This window comes from Tetrao urogallus (genome assembly GCF_951394365.1).
Source record: "Tetrao urogallus genome assembly, chromosome: 8".
NCBI classification, from domain to species: domain Eukaryota; kingdom Metazoa; phylum Chordata; class Aves; order Galliformes; family Phasianidae; genus Tetrao; species Tetrao urogallus.
This window is the reverse complement of record NC_136821.1, coordinates 35429505-35445683: the sequence shown is the minus strand read 5'-3', so window position 1 is coordinate 35445683 and position 16179 is coordinate 35429505. Positions and strand designations below refer to the sequence as shown.

At 43.1% G+C, this 16179-nt stretch overlaps 1 pseudogene across 1 annotated transcript; it reads left to right on the top strand.

Annotated features, from left to right (window-relative positions):
• Positions 1–5507: 5507 nt before the first annotated feature.
• Positions 5508–14957, top strand: LOC306949125 (UDP-glucuronosyltransferase 1A9 pseudogene; annotated as a pseudogene). Its single transcript has 2 exons — positions 5508–6368; positions 14769–14957. The product of its transcript is annotated as a UDP-glucuronosyltransferase 1A9 pseudogene (transcript).
• Positions 14958–16179: the final 1222 nt, after the last annotated feature.

Sequence of the window (16179 nt, the reverse complement as noted above, 5' to 3'; positions counted from 1 at the left end):
TGTCGTATGTCCCGAGAGCGACTTCAATGAACTCAGACCACATGACATTTTTCCAGAGAGTGCAAAATACACTGATTTCTCTCCTGGAGAGCTTTCAGTGTAATGCAATGTATCAAGATGCAATAAAGTTTTCCTCTGAAGTTCTTCAAAGAGACGTAACCCTGCTGGACCTCCTGAACTCTGCTTCTATTTGGCTATTAAGATACGACTTTGCGTTTGAGTATCCCAGACCAGTGATGCCCAATATGGTCTTCATTGGAGGTATGAACTGTGCTCAGAAGAAGCCATTGACTAAGGTATGTTCTTTTTTTCCAATTACACATTTTCCAAAGTAATGTAATTTCGTGGCTTATGGACAGTTAGCAGATTTGATATTATTTTTCTTTCCAAAATATTTTAATAGATCTGATTCTAGGCATATTGTTATTCCATGGTCTGAAGTGGAGGCAGGTAGCTGTTATTTGAATTAATATCTTCAGAGAAATCCAAGAAAAGTTTGTCTTCATCTGCTGTATGCTGTCCTCAGTGAACACATATAGTTTTTCTGTCACTGTATTAGTTACATCTTCATGGACTGCAACAATTTTATTTTTTTTAATCAGATATATGAAATGCATTTATTTTATTCAAAAATTAATTTTTAATTACATTGCATTTTCTGTTTTCTTAGCTGTAGGTTTCGTAACTGCCTAATCATTTTTTTGTGTGTATTTCTTGACATTGACTTCTATCAGAATAGTTCTGCACAAGTTTTAAAGACAGTCTGTCTAGTTAAACAATTAGTAGAATCAGACATTTCTTCTAGTCATGGAGGAGGATACATATTTCTTTCCTATGGTATTTACTCCTCACTTCTGAAGTGTGGCCACATGGTATCACTGCATAACTGCACCACAGTTTCTTTGAATTGAATTTCCTGTCTTTCTTCATTTATATTTTTAATGGGTTTATTCAGTTTCTACTGAACTTCACTAAGTTAGATAAAAAATAAGCTAATTAATTACAAACATTTTCTTGTTTTCATCTCAAGAAACTGGTGCTTAATTGTTTCACTTTTTTGAAGTACCATGTCATGTTCTTTCAGATTGCATGACAGAAGTCTTTTATATCCTTCTATGTGCTTTTATATCCTTAAGTTGATGGTCAGACAAGATGGTCTTGGTGGCTTTTTCTAACCTTGGTGATTCTTTCATTCTATGAAGGTCCAGGCCTTTAAAGCAGTACAGATGGGCTTCTGTAAGGCCCTATAGTCACAACACATCCTGTTTCATGTTCTACTGGCTCCATTCAGTACTACCATGGTGATGTTTTCATCCTGTAGAAATATGTTTGTTAACAAGGAAATGACAGAATATCTCATTTACTGTGGCTTTGATGATCTCTTTTGATGCTTCTGAGTGGAGCCACAGTTGTTAACTGTGCTACAGTCCCATTCATCCCAATCCTCTCTGGGAGAGGATTTCCAAGTGTTTTACACCAGTGTGGTGTCGTTCTGTCAGTTTTGCAAGTGTCATTCTCCTTGTTGGAGGCAGGAAAATCAAAAGACATGCTGGCCTGTGGATACAAGAGAAGGCTGTTGGTGCTTGGCTAGTCATCATCACTGTGACCTTGAGCAATTGCAAGCTTTTGTACTTACATGAGAGTCCAAGTGATAGTCACAGGCTTAAACCTGCTTGTAGGTGGCCCAACGTAAACTCAATGAGGTGGACGAGAAGCTGGCCATGAGGCAGCAGTGTGCGCCTGCAGCCCAGAAGGCCAACTGTGTTCTGGGCTGCATTACAAAAGGGGTGGCCAGCAGGGGGACGGAGGTGATCGTCCCCCTCTACTTGGCTCTTGTGATGCCCCATCTGCAGCACTGCATCCAGGCCTGGGGCCCCCAGCACAGGGAGGACGTGGAGATCTTGGAGTGGGTCCGGAGGAGGGCACTGAGATGAGCAGAGGGCTGGAGCAGCTTTCCTATGAAAAAGGTTCAGGGAACTGGGCTTGTTTAGAGTGGAGAAGAGAAGGCTGCAGGCAGACCTCACTGTGGCCTTCCAGTACTTGAAAGGAGCATAAAAACAGGAGGGGGAATAGCTGTTTGTGAGGGTGGGTGGTGATAGGACAAGGGGGAATGGTTTTAAACTGAGACAGGGGAGTTTTAGGTTAGATATTACGAGGAAGCTTTTCACACAGAGGGTGGTGAGGCACTGGCACAGGTTGCCCAAGGGGGCTGTGGATGCCCCATCCTGGAGGCATTCAAGGCCAGGCTGGATGTGGCTCTGGGCAGCCTGATCTGCTGGTTGGTGATCCGACACATATCAGGGATTTGAAACTAGATGATTGTGTAGTCTGTTTCAACCCTGGCCATTCTATGTTTCTCTGATACTACAATATGCTGCAGTCAGCCTGAAGGTCAGCAAGTAGGTCTCTTCTGGATCCAACACTCATAAATTTACAGCGCCTGCAGTCAGGCTCTTTGTGGCTGGAGGTGTGTTTTGGCAGGTAGTAAACAATCCAACCAGACGGCAGTGCCACCAACTGCTTCCTTGCTTCCCTGTTCTCCCTCTCAGGTTTTGCCCTGAGTGCTACTGTGATTTTGTAAACAGCCCCTTGTTGACTTGGATAGTGACATGGATCTCCCATTTCCCTGGCATGCCTTGAAAATAAGTAAGTCGGTTAAAAGTGCAGAGGGAGGAAAAGCAGTGGTGATGGAGAGCCTTGAATGGCTGGAGGAACAAATCCCCAAGGCAGGATAGAAACATGCTTGTTTGTAGATAGCATCTGCCTGGTCACTTACCTGTATCCGTTGGTTTCTTGGGAAGCAATGCCACCTATTTCTTTCAGTGAAAAGTACAACAGATAAAAGAGCACAACAGCACTATTTGTCAGAGTAAATTCTCAGCTACAAAACACTGTTCTACAGCAGAGTCACCACCCCTGGCGGATTCACATGCATGAACTGATTGAGGCCCTACTCATTTTGTGGTGGGGCAGCTGTGCATGGCCATCAAGAGCTTGGCTCGCCTTCCACATTGCTGTTGCCACTGCAGAAATGCGACAACCACGGCTTGACTGATCTAACTTCCAGAGTTTGGTCTCTGTAAACGTTTATCAATTATTGATGAAGGTCAGTGGGTGCCATTTAGTGCACATGGTGGTTATCGAGTATGCGTATAAATTTTAATTGTGACTAGTAGTCATCACTCAGGAATTTACAACTGCAAAATATCTGTCGGCACACTGTTCAAAAACCATGTCAGTCCGGAAATGCACTCACTCAGACCTTGAACTCACCATTTTATGAGCTAGAATCATGTTCTTCGAAGTCTTGTGTTATCTTGGGCTCCGCAGTGGACTTCAGTTTCGCAATATAGCCTTATGCCTGACAGGATGAAAGGTTAGAAGGAAGTTCTATTTTCTATTTCTAGAAGGGAGTATATTTTACGAGGGGAGAAGATTTTCAGTTGTCTACTTCTTTCAAAAATGCAGGTATCCTTCAGTGAAGAAGATAAATCTCAGTTGTACCAAGTAGTGGTTTGGGTTATTTAAAAAGCAACACAGGTCGTTCAACACTAGTTTTTCACATTTATCTTTACTGTAAGATATACTTCACTGACAAATTTGCCATAGTGTGGTTATGAAAGAAAATGCTTATTAATCCTAGCAGTGTTTCTTGACCTCCGTGCTGTGCATGCATTTCTGTCACGTGTTCCCAAGTACCCTGGAGTATGTTGTCAGTAAATGTCCAAGTCCAGTTTCTTCTGTCCTCCCAAAGAGCTCCAGCAGCTGCACAAACCACACGGCAGTCTGCACGTGGGTGCTCATCCCGCTTGCCAACATGTCAGACAGCCTGCTGTCTAAAGACGTTTGTGTTGGGTTCTGGGACACTGGTTTAAGGTCTGGAGTGATGCGATGTGCATCCAACATTGTTTTACCGAAGTTCTCCGTTTGGATGCCAAGATTCCAGTTGTGTAACAGCCCACCTTCTCTTCACTTACTGAATGTGCAGGAAGAAAAGGAAAGCCCTGTGAGAGGTGCATGAATTTGAGTCTGCTATTTTGTGTGTGATGGAAGAGGAAGCCTTAAATGGGAGTGAAAGTATCACACACATTTGTGAGAGAATTTTCTACGGAAGCAGATTTTCCGTGGCCAAACTTCCTGCATTCCGTTGTACTGGTATTCTTATAGGATAACAAGGAGTTGTTTTCACGAGACTTGCCTTCCTTTGTGCTGACCAGAGCAGAGTGAAGACACATCAGTGTTCAAGAGAGAAGTCTGTAGAAATCCAACGAGGATGTCAAGGAGCTCATTCTCTGTCAAGTATTGAAGAATTCTATTCACTCTGCTTGGGTAAAGGTCACTATACTTGGCTTTAAAAGTAATTTAAAAAAACCAACAGCATTATTCCCTGGTAGGTGTGCAGTGATTAAGTCAGTAAATCATTAACTAGAAGATAATCACAATTCAACACTACTCAGCAGATAAATACATCCACTTCCTACAGAAGTGTATTATAGCTACAGCCTGGAGAAAGAGAAGGAGGAGAAGGCGACGGTTTTGCAGTCAGTGCTCTGTCCTCAGCACAATGACGCTGCGGCTTTGCTATCCACTTGCTGCCGGGATTTTTATCCTCCTCGTTCCTGGCCTCTCTGAAGGAGGGAAACTCCTGGTGGTGCCCATGGTTGGAAGCCACTGGCTGAGCATGAAGGAAGTCGTTCAGAAGCTCGCCGAGAGGGGACATGAAGTGGTGGTGCTTAAACCAGAAGTAAGCTGGCATATGGGAGAGAGAGAAAAACACGCATACACTGTGAAGACCTACCCAGTGTCCACCAAGTTAGAAGAGCTGGATAATGCCTTTAAACTTTTTCTCGATCCTTTCCTGAAGAGTTTGCCTTTCCCAGAGAATGTTATAGTACCCTACAAGAACGGGAAAACCCTGTGAAAGGTGCGTGAATTTGAGGCAGATGTTTTGTGTGTGATGGGAGAGGAAGCCTTAAATGGGAGTGAAAGTGTCACACACATTTGTGAGAGAATTTTCCACTGAAGCAGATTTTCCGTGGCCAAACATCCTGCATTCCATTGCACTGGTATTCTTATAGGATAACAAGGAGTTGTTTTCACGAGACTTGCCTTCCTTTGTGCTGACCAGAGCAGAGTGAAGACACATCAGTGTTCAAGAGAGAAGTCTGTAGAAATCTAACGAGGATGTGAAGGAGCTTGTTCTCTGTTAGGTATTTAATAACTCCACTGACTTGGCATAGGTAAATCTTGTTGTACTTGGCATTACCAGAAAATAAAACGAACAAACAAGCAAAAAAATCCAGCATTATTCTCTGATAGGTGTGCAGTGATTAAGTCAGTAAATCATTAACTAGAAGATAATTACAATTCAACACAACACAGCAGATAAATACATCCACTTCCTACAAAAGCATATTCAAGCTACAGCTTGGAGAAGGGGAAGCAGAAGGAGAAGGAGGAGAAGGAGAAGGCAACGGTTTTGCAGTCAGTGCTCTGTCCACTGGACAATGACGCTGCGGCTTTGCTATCCACTTGCTGCCGGGATTTTTATCCTCCTCATTCCTGGCCTCTCTGAAGGAGGGAAACTCCTGGTGGTGCCCATGGTTGGAAGCCACTGGCTGAGCATGAAGGAAGTCGTTCAGAAGCTCGCCGAGAGGGGACACGAAGTGGTGGTGCTTAAACCAGAAGTAAGCTGGCATACGGGAGAGACACAAAAACACGCATACATTGTGAAGACCTACCCAGTGTCCACCAAGTTAGAAGACCTGGATAATGCCTTTCAGCTGTATCTTGCTGCTCACCTGAAAACTCTGCCTTTCCCAGAGAATGTTATTGCACTGTACAACATCGCGAAACATGTTTTTGAGACCTTCTATCTTCAGTGCAGGGAACTGTTCATTAGTAGCGAAACAATGCAGTACTTGAATCAAAGCGGCTTTGATGCAGTCCTCACAGACCCTATTTTTATGTGTGGAGCTACACTTGCTAATTACCTTTCGCTTCCATTTGTGTTCTTCATGAGAGGATTACCTTGCAATCTACACTTCGATGCAGCACAGTGCTCAAGCCCTCTGTCGTATGTCCCCAGAACACTTTCATTCAATTCAGACCACATGACATTTTTCCAGAGAGTAGAAAATGCACTGATTTCTCTCCTGGAGCTCTTTTATTGTAATGGTTACTATCGAGCTGCAATACAGCTTTCCTCTGAAGTTCTTCAAAGAGATGTATCCCTGCTGGACCTCCTGAACTCTGCTTCTGTTTCAATAATGAGGTTTGACTTTGTGTTTGAGTATCCCAGACCGGTGATGCCCAATATGGTCTTTGTTGGAGGTATAAACTGTGCTGAGAAGAAACCACTGCCTAAGGTATGTTCATTTTCTCAAATTGCACATTTTCCAAAGCAATGCAATTTCATGGCTTAGGGATGGTTAGCGTACTTGATATTATTTTTCTTTCCAAAATATTTTAATAGATCTGATTCTAGGCATATTGTTATTCCATGGTCTGAAGTGGTGGCAGGTGACTGTTCTTTGAATTAGTATTTTCAGAGAAATCCGACAGTGTTTGTCTGCATCTGCTGCATGCTGCCCTCAATGTGTTCATGTTGTTCTTCTGTCAGATGCAATTTTGTTTTCATGTTCACGGAGTGTAGCATGTATTTCTTTAATCGGAATGATGAAATGCATTTCATTGGTTCAGAAATCAGTCTTTAAACTGTTTACGTTGCTTTATTTTCATAGTGGGAGGTTCCCTACGTGGCTGATCATTTTTTCGTATGTGTTTCTCGACATTTACTTTTATCAGAAACGTTCTGCAGGAGCTCTAAATACATCTGTCTTGTTAATTCAATTTATAGCTTTGGACGTTTCTTACTAGTCATGGAGGAGGACACACACTTCTTTCCTGTGACATTTCCTCCTCACTTCTGAAGTGTGGTCACACGGTATGGCTACATAATTGCACCACAGTTTCTATGAGTTGAATTTCTTTTCTTTCTTCATTTATATTCTTTGATTATCTTATTCTGATTCACTGAGGCAAATACAGAGTAAGCTGGTTGCAAACGTTTTCCTGTGTTCGACTGAAGAGAGTGGTAATTAATTACTTTAGATTCAAAACGCACCATGACACGCTCTCACTGATTGCATGACTGAAGTTTTTTATGTGCTTTTACTTACTTTTCTATCCTGACAGCCTCAGGGTGCCGACACTTTGTAGCTCACTTCTTTTAAAAGGATTATAACTATTCCCCCTGTATTTTATTCCCAATGTCTTCCATATTCATAACGATGTTTGTCATTGAGTGGAAATGGTGCTTTCTGCATGTTTAAAAACCCTGTGTATTCTTCCAGTATATCTAAAGAAAATTGTGGAATTTGTCCTGTTTTGCTTGGAGTGATGCCCAGCATCAAGGCTGTAATGCAATAGTGTGTAAACATGCAAAGTAAGTCGTGTTCTGGAAAAATATCAGTTCATATGCACTGGGATAATCTGAGTTGATGTTCAGAAACTACATAACGTGAGAATAGATGGTTGTATGAGACCCAGTATCCTGTTGTGCAGAAGGTAAGAGAACAAGAAAGTTGGGATGACTAGGAAAGGGAAAGAGAAGAAAGCTGCCAAATAATTTCTTGGTATATCGTCATTCTGAATATTGTCTTATCCTTCATCTAAGTAAAGGAATTGTAGAACAGCAACACAGATAGTATCAGGAGACAGGTGTGGTAAAAGGCATGATCAGGATCTACATTCTTAACAACAGACTGTTAATGACATGGGGAAGATTCCTAAGAAATAACGGTTCAGTGCTACTTCCAAAATAGGAAAGGAAGAAGAGAGACTGGGAAAAATCAAGCAGTGGCTTATTGATATAAGAACAACTACAAAAAGCTGATTTTTTTTTTCTCTCAGGTTTATGACTGTCATGATAGTTATAGAGTTCTGCTGATAAATTCCAGGAGGAGACTGTGTAAATGAACTCCTAAAGGGATGTGTAATACAAAGACACAGAGTTAGGTTCAGGGGTTCTTGGGGTCAGCCTTGCAGGAGCCTGAGAGGCTATTCTGTATACGGGTTGTTACTGCTTGCTTGTGGCATTACCCAGTGTCCTGTGGCAGTGCTGGGTAAGAGGAGCATTTGGTGTAATTCAGTGCCGTCGTACCTACCAAAAGCGGTGTGGAGGTGGGGAAGACAAGAGCCATCAGCTGTCTGTGGGCTGCATCGTGTGGAAGGTGTGAGACTGTGACACTGGGAGCCAAAGGCAAAGACATGAGGAACATGCTAAAATGTACCCCTCCTTCCCTGCTTGCTTTGCTCAGAGAGAGGGCTATGGTGAATGCTACCGACCTGACCTACTGCTTACTGAACTGAACTGAGAACTGGAGAATTCATTCTGTATTCCAGCTTGAGATCCAATATGAGATTTGGAAATAGTTTACGTGATTAATCAGAAACCTCAGCCCTGTGCCCAGACTTCTGATGATAAATGACAATGATAATGAAATCCCACCTGTGAGGGATTAATTGACTTCTAGCAGGCTCTTGAAATTCACTTCTTCAGTAGTTTCCAATGGGATTTTCTTTGGGGTCTACAGACGTGGAGCACGATAGTTGCTTACCTATTCTTTCATTGCTACATGGGTGATTTTAATGATGATCTTCCGGGATGGTGGGAAACTTTTTGCACTGTCCGATGTGAAAACCACAGGTTTTGCATGAGTCATGTACTGCAGAAGCTCAGTCAGAACAGGTAGAAACTGCTTGCTGATGACCTGCAAACCAGCATCACGTATGTAGTGGACACACTGTAGACATGTCCAGTCCTGTACACAGGACAGGTGGGCTTCTGTAATGTTCCATGGTCACAGGGTTTCCAGTTTCATGTTCAACTGTCTCCATTCAGTACCGCCATGGTGATGTTTTCATCCTGTAGAAATCTGTTTGTTGACAAGGAAATGACAGAATATGTCATTTACTGTGGCCTGGATGGTCTCTTTTGATGCTTCTGAGAGGAGCCACAGTTGCTAACTGTGCTACAGTCCCATTTGTGCTCTATGGGAGATGATCTCCAACTGTTTTATGCCAGCGTGTTGTTGTTCTGTCAGTTTTGCTAGTATTATTCCTCTTGTTGTTTTGTGTAGGGAAGTCAATAGATTGTGCTGGCCTGTGGACACAACAGATGGCTGTTGTTGCTTGGCTAGTCATCATCACTTTGAGCATGAACGATTGCAGCCTTTGTACTTACATGAGAGAATCCAAGTGATAGTCACAGGCTCAAACCTGCTTGGAGGTGGCCTCACGTAACCTCGGTGAGCTAGGAAGCTGCGTATCTTGCAATCAACCTGAAGGTCAGCAAGTAGGTCTCTTCTGGATCCAACACTCATAAATTTACAGCGCCTGCAGTCAGGCTCTTTGTGGCTGGAGATGTGTTTTGGCAGGTAGTAAAACAATCCAACCAGACGGCAGTGCCACCAACTGCTTCCTTGCTTCCCTGTTCTCCCTCTCAGGTTTTGCCCTGAGTGCTACTGTGATTTTGTAAACAGCCCCTTGTTGACTTGGATAGTGACATGGATCTCCCATTTCCCTGGCATGCCTTGAAAATAAGTAAGTCGGTTAAAAGTGCAGAGGGAGGAAAACCGCAGTGGTGATGGAGAGCCTTGAATGGCTGGAGGAACAAATCCCCAAGGCAGGATAGAAACATGCTTGTTTGTAGATAGCATCTGCCTGGTCACTTACCTGTATCCGTTGGTTTCTTGGGAAGCAATGCCACCTATTTCTTTCAGTGAAAAGTACAACAGATAAAAGAGCACAACAGCACTATTTGTCAGAGTAAATTCTCAGCTACAAAACACTGTTCTACAGCAGAGTCACCACCCCTGGCGGATTCACATGCATGAACTGATTGAGGCCCTACTCATTTTGTGGTGGGGCAGCTGTGCATGGCCATCAAGAGCTTGGCTCGCCTTCCACATTGCTGTTGCCACTGCAGAAATGCGACAACCACGGCTTGACTGATCTAACTTCCAGAGTTTGGTCTCTGTAAACGTTTATCAATTATTGATGAAGGTCAGTGGGTGCCATTTAGTGCACATGGTGGTTATCGAGTATGCGTATAAATTTTAATTGTGACTAGTAGTCATCACTCAGGAATTTACAACTGCAAAATATCTGTCGGCACACTGTTCAAAAACCATGTCAGTCCGGAAATGCACTCACTCAGACCTTGAACTCACCATTTTATGAGCTAGAATCATGTTCTTCGAAGTCTTGTGTTATCTTGGGCTCCGCAGTGGACTTCAGTTTCGCAATATAGCCTTATGCCTGACAGGATGAAAGGTTAGAAGGAAGTTCTCTGCTACATGTTACCATCCATTACCATACTTGCTCTCTAGGAGATGATCTCTAAGTGTTTTACACCAGTGTGGTGTCATAGTGATAGATTTACAAGTATCATTCTCCTTCTTGGAGGCAGGAGAATCAATAGACATGCTGGCCTGTGGATACAAGAGAGGGTTGCCGGTGCTTGGCTAGGCATCATTACTTTGACCTTGAGCAATTGCAGCCTTTGTACTTACAGGAGAGAGTCCAAGTGATAGTCACAGGCTTAAACCTGCTTGTCAGTGGCTCGACATGAACTCGGTGAGGTGAAGGAGATACTTGACATGAGCCAGCAGTATTCATAAACTGTGTGAGTCCTGAACTGTACTCAATCCGACTTTGAACTGAGTACTTTATCAATTAGAAACTTTTGTCAACAGGGTTATGTTATCTGTGGTTCGGTTTTGAACTTCCCTTTTGCAATATAGCTTTATGACTGACAGGATGAAAGGTTTGAGGAAAGCTTTATGTAGAGATGCGAAAAGATTTTCAGTTTTCTACTTCTTTCAAAAATGCAGGTATCCTTCAGTGAAGGAGATAAATCTCAGTTGTATCAAGTAGTGGTTTGGGTTATTTAAAAAGCAACACAGGTCGTTCAACACTAGTTTTTCACATTTATCTTTACTGTAAGATATACTTCACTGACAAATTTGCCATAGTGTGGTTATGAAAGAAAATGCTTATTAATCCTAGCAGTGTTTCTTGACCTCCGTGCTGTGCATGCATTTCTGTCACGTGTTCCCAAGTACCCTGGAGTATGTTGTCAGTAAATGTCCAAGTCCAGTTTCTTCTGTCCTCCCAAAGAGCTCCAGCAGCTGCACAAACCACACGGCAGTCTGCACGTGGGTGCTCATCCCGCTTGCCAACATGTCAGACAGCCTGCTGTCTAAAGACGTTTGTGTTGGGTTCTGGGACACTGGTTTAAGGTCTGGAGTGATGCGATGTGCATCCAACATTGTTTTACCGAAGTTCTCCGTTTGGATGCCAAGATTCCAGTTGTGTAACAGCCCACCTTCTCTTCACTTACTGAATGTGCAGGAAGAAAAGGAAAGCCCTGTGAGAGGTGCATGAATGTGAGGCAGATGTTTTGTGTGTGATGGGAGAGGAAGCCTTAAATGGGAGTGAAAGTATCACACACATTTGTGAGAGAATTTTCTACGGAAGCAGATTTTCCGTGGCCAAACTTCCTGCATTCCGTTGTACTGGTATTCTTATAGGATAACAAGGAGTTGTTTTCATGAGACTTGCCTTCCTTTGTGCTGACCAAGAGCAGAGTGAAGACACATCAGTGTTCAAGAGAGAAGTCTGTAGAAATCAGGATGTTGAGGAACTCAACTTAAGCACTGAATAATTCCAATGACACTGTAATGCTCACTGTATTTGCCTTTACAAGTAAGGAAAAAAAACAGCATCATTATTCCCTGGTAGGTGTGCAGTGATTAAGTTAGTAAATCATTAACTAGAAGATAATCACAATTCAACAATCAGCAGATAAATCCATCCCTTCCTAGAATTCAATCTACAGGTTGGAGAAGGCGAAGAAGAAGGAAAAGGAGAAGGCGAAGGCGGAGAAGGAGGAGAAGGAGAAGAAAAGGACAAGGAGAAGGAGAAGGCGAAGGCGAAGGCGAAGGCGAAGGAGAAGGAGAAGGAGAAGGAGAAGGAGAAGGAGAAGGAGAAGGAGAAGGAGAAGGAGAAGGAGAAGGAGAAGGAGAAGGAGAAGGAGAAGGAGAAGGAGAAGGAGAAGGAGAAGGAGAAGGAGAAGGAGAAGGAGAAGGAGAAGGAGAAGGAGAAGGAGAAGGAGAAGGAGAAGGAGAAGGAGAAAGAGAAGGCAACGGTTTTGCAGTCAGTGCTCTGTCCACTGGACAATGACGCTGCGGCTTTGCTATCCACTTGCTGCCGGGATTTTTATCCTCCTCGTTCCTGGCCTCTCTGAAGGAGGGAAACTCCTGGTGGTGCCCATGGTTGGAAGCCACTGGCTGAGCATGAAGGAAGTCGTTCAGAAGCTCGCCGAGAGGGGACATGAAGTGGTGGTGCTTAAACCAGAAGTAAGCTGGCATACGGGAGAGAGAGAAAAACACGCATACACTGTGAAGACCTACCCAGTGTCCACCAAGTTAGAAGACCTGGATAATGCCTTTCAGCTGTATCTTGCTACTCACCTGAAGAGTCTGCCTTTCCCACTGTATGCTTTTGCAACCTACAACATTTCAACATACCTTTTTGAATCCTTCTATCTTCAGTGCAGGGAACTGTTCAACAGCACGGAAACACTGCAGTACTTGAATCAAAGCGGCTTTGATGCAGTCCTCACAGACCCTCTTTTTATGTGTGGAGCAACAGTTGCTAATTACCTTTCGCTTCCATTTGTGTTCTTCATGAGAGGATTACCTTGCAATCTACACTTTGAAGCCGAACAGTGCCCAAGCCCTCTGTCGTATGTCCCCAGAACATTTTCATTCAATTCAGACCACATGACATTTTTCCAGAGAGTAGAAAATGCACTGATTTCTCTCCTGGAGTGCTTTTACTGTTATGGTTACTATCGAGCTGCAATACAGCTTTCCTCTGAAGTTCTTCAAAGAGATGTAACTCCGATGGACCTCCTGAACTCTGCTTCTGTTTCAATAATGAGGTTTGACTTTGTGTTTGAGTATCCCAGACCAGTGATGCCCAATATGGTCTTTGTTGGAGGTATGAACTGTGCTGAGAAGAAACCACTGCCTAAGGTATGTTCATTTTCTCAAATTGCACATTTCCCAAAGCAAAGTAATTTCATGGGTAGTGGACATCTAGTGCTCTTGATTTGGTTCTTTTTTTTCCTAATGATTTAATTTGTAACTGACTCTTGACATATTTTTTTCTGTGGTCTAAGATGCATGTGGGATATCCACAGTTAGATCCAGGTTGGTCGGAGCCCCATCTTGACCTTGAAAGTTTCCAGGGTTGGGGCTTACACCAAATCTCTTAGCAATCTGTTCCAGAGCCTCACCACCCTTCACTGTAAGCAACTATTTCCTAATATCCAACCTAAATCTTCCCTCTGTCTGCTTGAAACCATTTCTCCTTTTCGTAATACTATTGACCCTGCAAAAGAGTCTGTCCCCTTCTTTCTTATAGCCCCCCTTTATATACTGAATGGCCTCACTTAGGTCTCCCCAGACCCTTCTCTTCTCTGTGCTGAACAGCTCCAGCTCTCTCAGCCTGTCCTTGCTGGGAGATGTTCCATCGCTGAATTATTTTTGTGGCCCTTCTCTGGACACTCTCCAACAAATCTATGTCTCTCCTGAACTGAGGACTGCACATCTGGATGCAGTATTCCAGGTGAGACCTCACCAGTGCTGGGTGGAGAGACTGAATCACCTCCCTGGACCTGCAAATCTATGAATTCCCACATTTTCTGTGTGTGCGCTTCAGAAAACTGACTCCCACCTCTCAACACCCCATATTCATCGCTCTCTGGGTATTGGTTATTTATAATGTAGTTGCTTACATTACTGCCTGTGTGTGGCCGGGAGCTTAGAGGCTTAGTTTGTTCGTTGAAGTTTTCTCTGTGTTATCAGTGGGACTAGTAAAAGATATCCAAGACTGCTGTGTTGTGTCCATGAAGGTATTTGCTAGCTTCCTTTCCATTCACCTGCCCTGAACCCATCATTTAGTTGTTGCTGTGTTTTTTGTTTCTGTCTGGTAGCATGGCTTTTTTCTTCTCTTTCCTTCCCCTCCTCAGATTTGGAATTGCATGGTACTTTCTGGTGTTCATGATATATTCAAAGGACACACAGTTTTGACTACTTGGAGGAGCTGTGAATTAAACGTCGGCCTTCTACATACTGATTAGGCACTTTTCAGTTATGCCAACCCATAAAAGAAATGGAATTGGAATTTCCACTCTCTCTCATGAGCATATTTTAAAGGTTTCCTTTAGAAAGTACAAAGACTTTCATAGTGGTAGATGCCTCCAGTGTTATTAAGAGATGATGCAGAATTATAAAATAGTTTGAGTTGGAAGGGACCTTAAAGCCCATCCACTTTGAATCCCTGCTATGGGAAAGGACACCTCCCACAGACCAGGCTGCCCAAAGCACTATCCAGCCTGGCCTTGAGCATTGCCAGGGGTAGGGTATCCACAGCCTGTGCCAGGACCTCACCACTCTCGTAGTAAAGAGTTTGTTCCTTGTGTCTAATCTAAATTAAATTTCTTACGGTTTAAAGCCATTGTCCTCATCCCGTATCCTACACCCTTTGATAACAAGTCCCTCCCCAGCTTTCCTGTGGCCCCCTTTAAGCATGAAAAAGCCACAGTGAGGTCTTGCTGGATTTCTTTCTTCTCCAGGTTGAACAAGCCCAGCCCTCTCCAGCCTGTACTCATGTTTGGGATTGCCCCATGCTAGGTGCAGGACTTTGCACCTGGTCTTGTTGAACTTCATGACATTATCATGGGCCCCCCTCTCAAGCTTGTCCAGGTTCCTCTGGATGGCAAGCCCTTCCCTCCAGCATGTCAGTCCCAATACAGACGCCTGAGGGCAGCACTTGTCACTGGTTTCCACCTGGACATCAAACCATTGAATGTAACTCTTTGAACATAACTGTCCAGCTAGTACCTTATCTGTTGAATGGTTCACCCATTAAATCCACATCTTTTCATTTTATAGGCAAGACTGCTGTCCCAGGTCTTGCTAGTTACACAATGAAAGAGCATGCTGACCTGCTTCTAAGGTTAATGATTAAATAAATTTAAAGTACAAAGGGGGACAGCTTTTTTCAAGAACTCTGTACTTCTTTCCCTGTTATATACACAATTGTCATCAATTATTGAACAATTACCTCAAAATTTTGGTAAGTTAAATATTTCTTTCTGTAGTCAATAATTATTTTCCTGTGGGTAAGTTAAAGCTTACACAGACCTTCATATAAAGGACTGTGGTGGGTGTCTCCAGAACAGAACTCTACAGCTTACTTTCAGTGAAATGGCTCTTCAATTTCTGTGTTTTTACCAACGTACTGGGATATTTTTTCTTCTATCATCTTTAATCTTTGCGGAATGTGGGAAGATCCTGGTGATACCTCAGGATGGAAGTCATTGGCTCAGTATGCAACCAGTAGTAGGAAAACTCCAGCAAAATGGACATGATGTTGTTGTGGTTGTACCGTCATCAAGTTTTTTTATGAAGACAAAGGAACATCAAAATTATACAGTGAAAGTATATCCAATACCTTATACAGATGAGCATTTACATGGCGTGCTCAAGTCATTTGTTAATGATCATCTTACTGAGCAATCTACATTGAAAATGATCATCACAATGTATCGCAGCATTGTAGAAGCTTTCAGGTTTTTTTTCACCACGTGTCAGAGCCTCTTGCACAACGAAGAAATGATGCAGTATTTGAAAAAGAGCAAATTTGACGTTGTTTTCACAGATCCAATTCTGATGTGTGGACCAATACTTGCTGATTATCTTTCAGTTCCTTCTGTCTACTTCTTGCGAGGATTTCCTTGCGGTATGGATTCAAAAGCTACCCAGTGTCCAAGCCCTCCTTCTTATGTTCCCAGGCTCTTCCTAAATAATTCCGATAGCATGACATTTGTTCAGCGTGTGAAAAACATGCTGGTCAATATACTGGAGCTTGTTTACTGTCAGCCTTTATTCACTGTATTTGAAGAACTTGCATATGAGATTTTGCAAAAGAAAGTGACGGCTACAGACCTTCTAAGCCATGGATCTGTCTGGCTCATGAGATATGATTTTGCCTTTGAATTTCCAAGACCAATAATGCCAAACATGGTTTTCATTGGAGGGA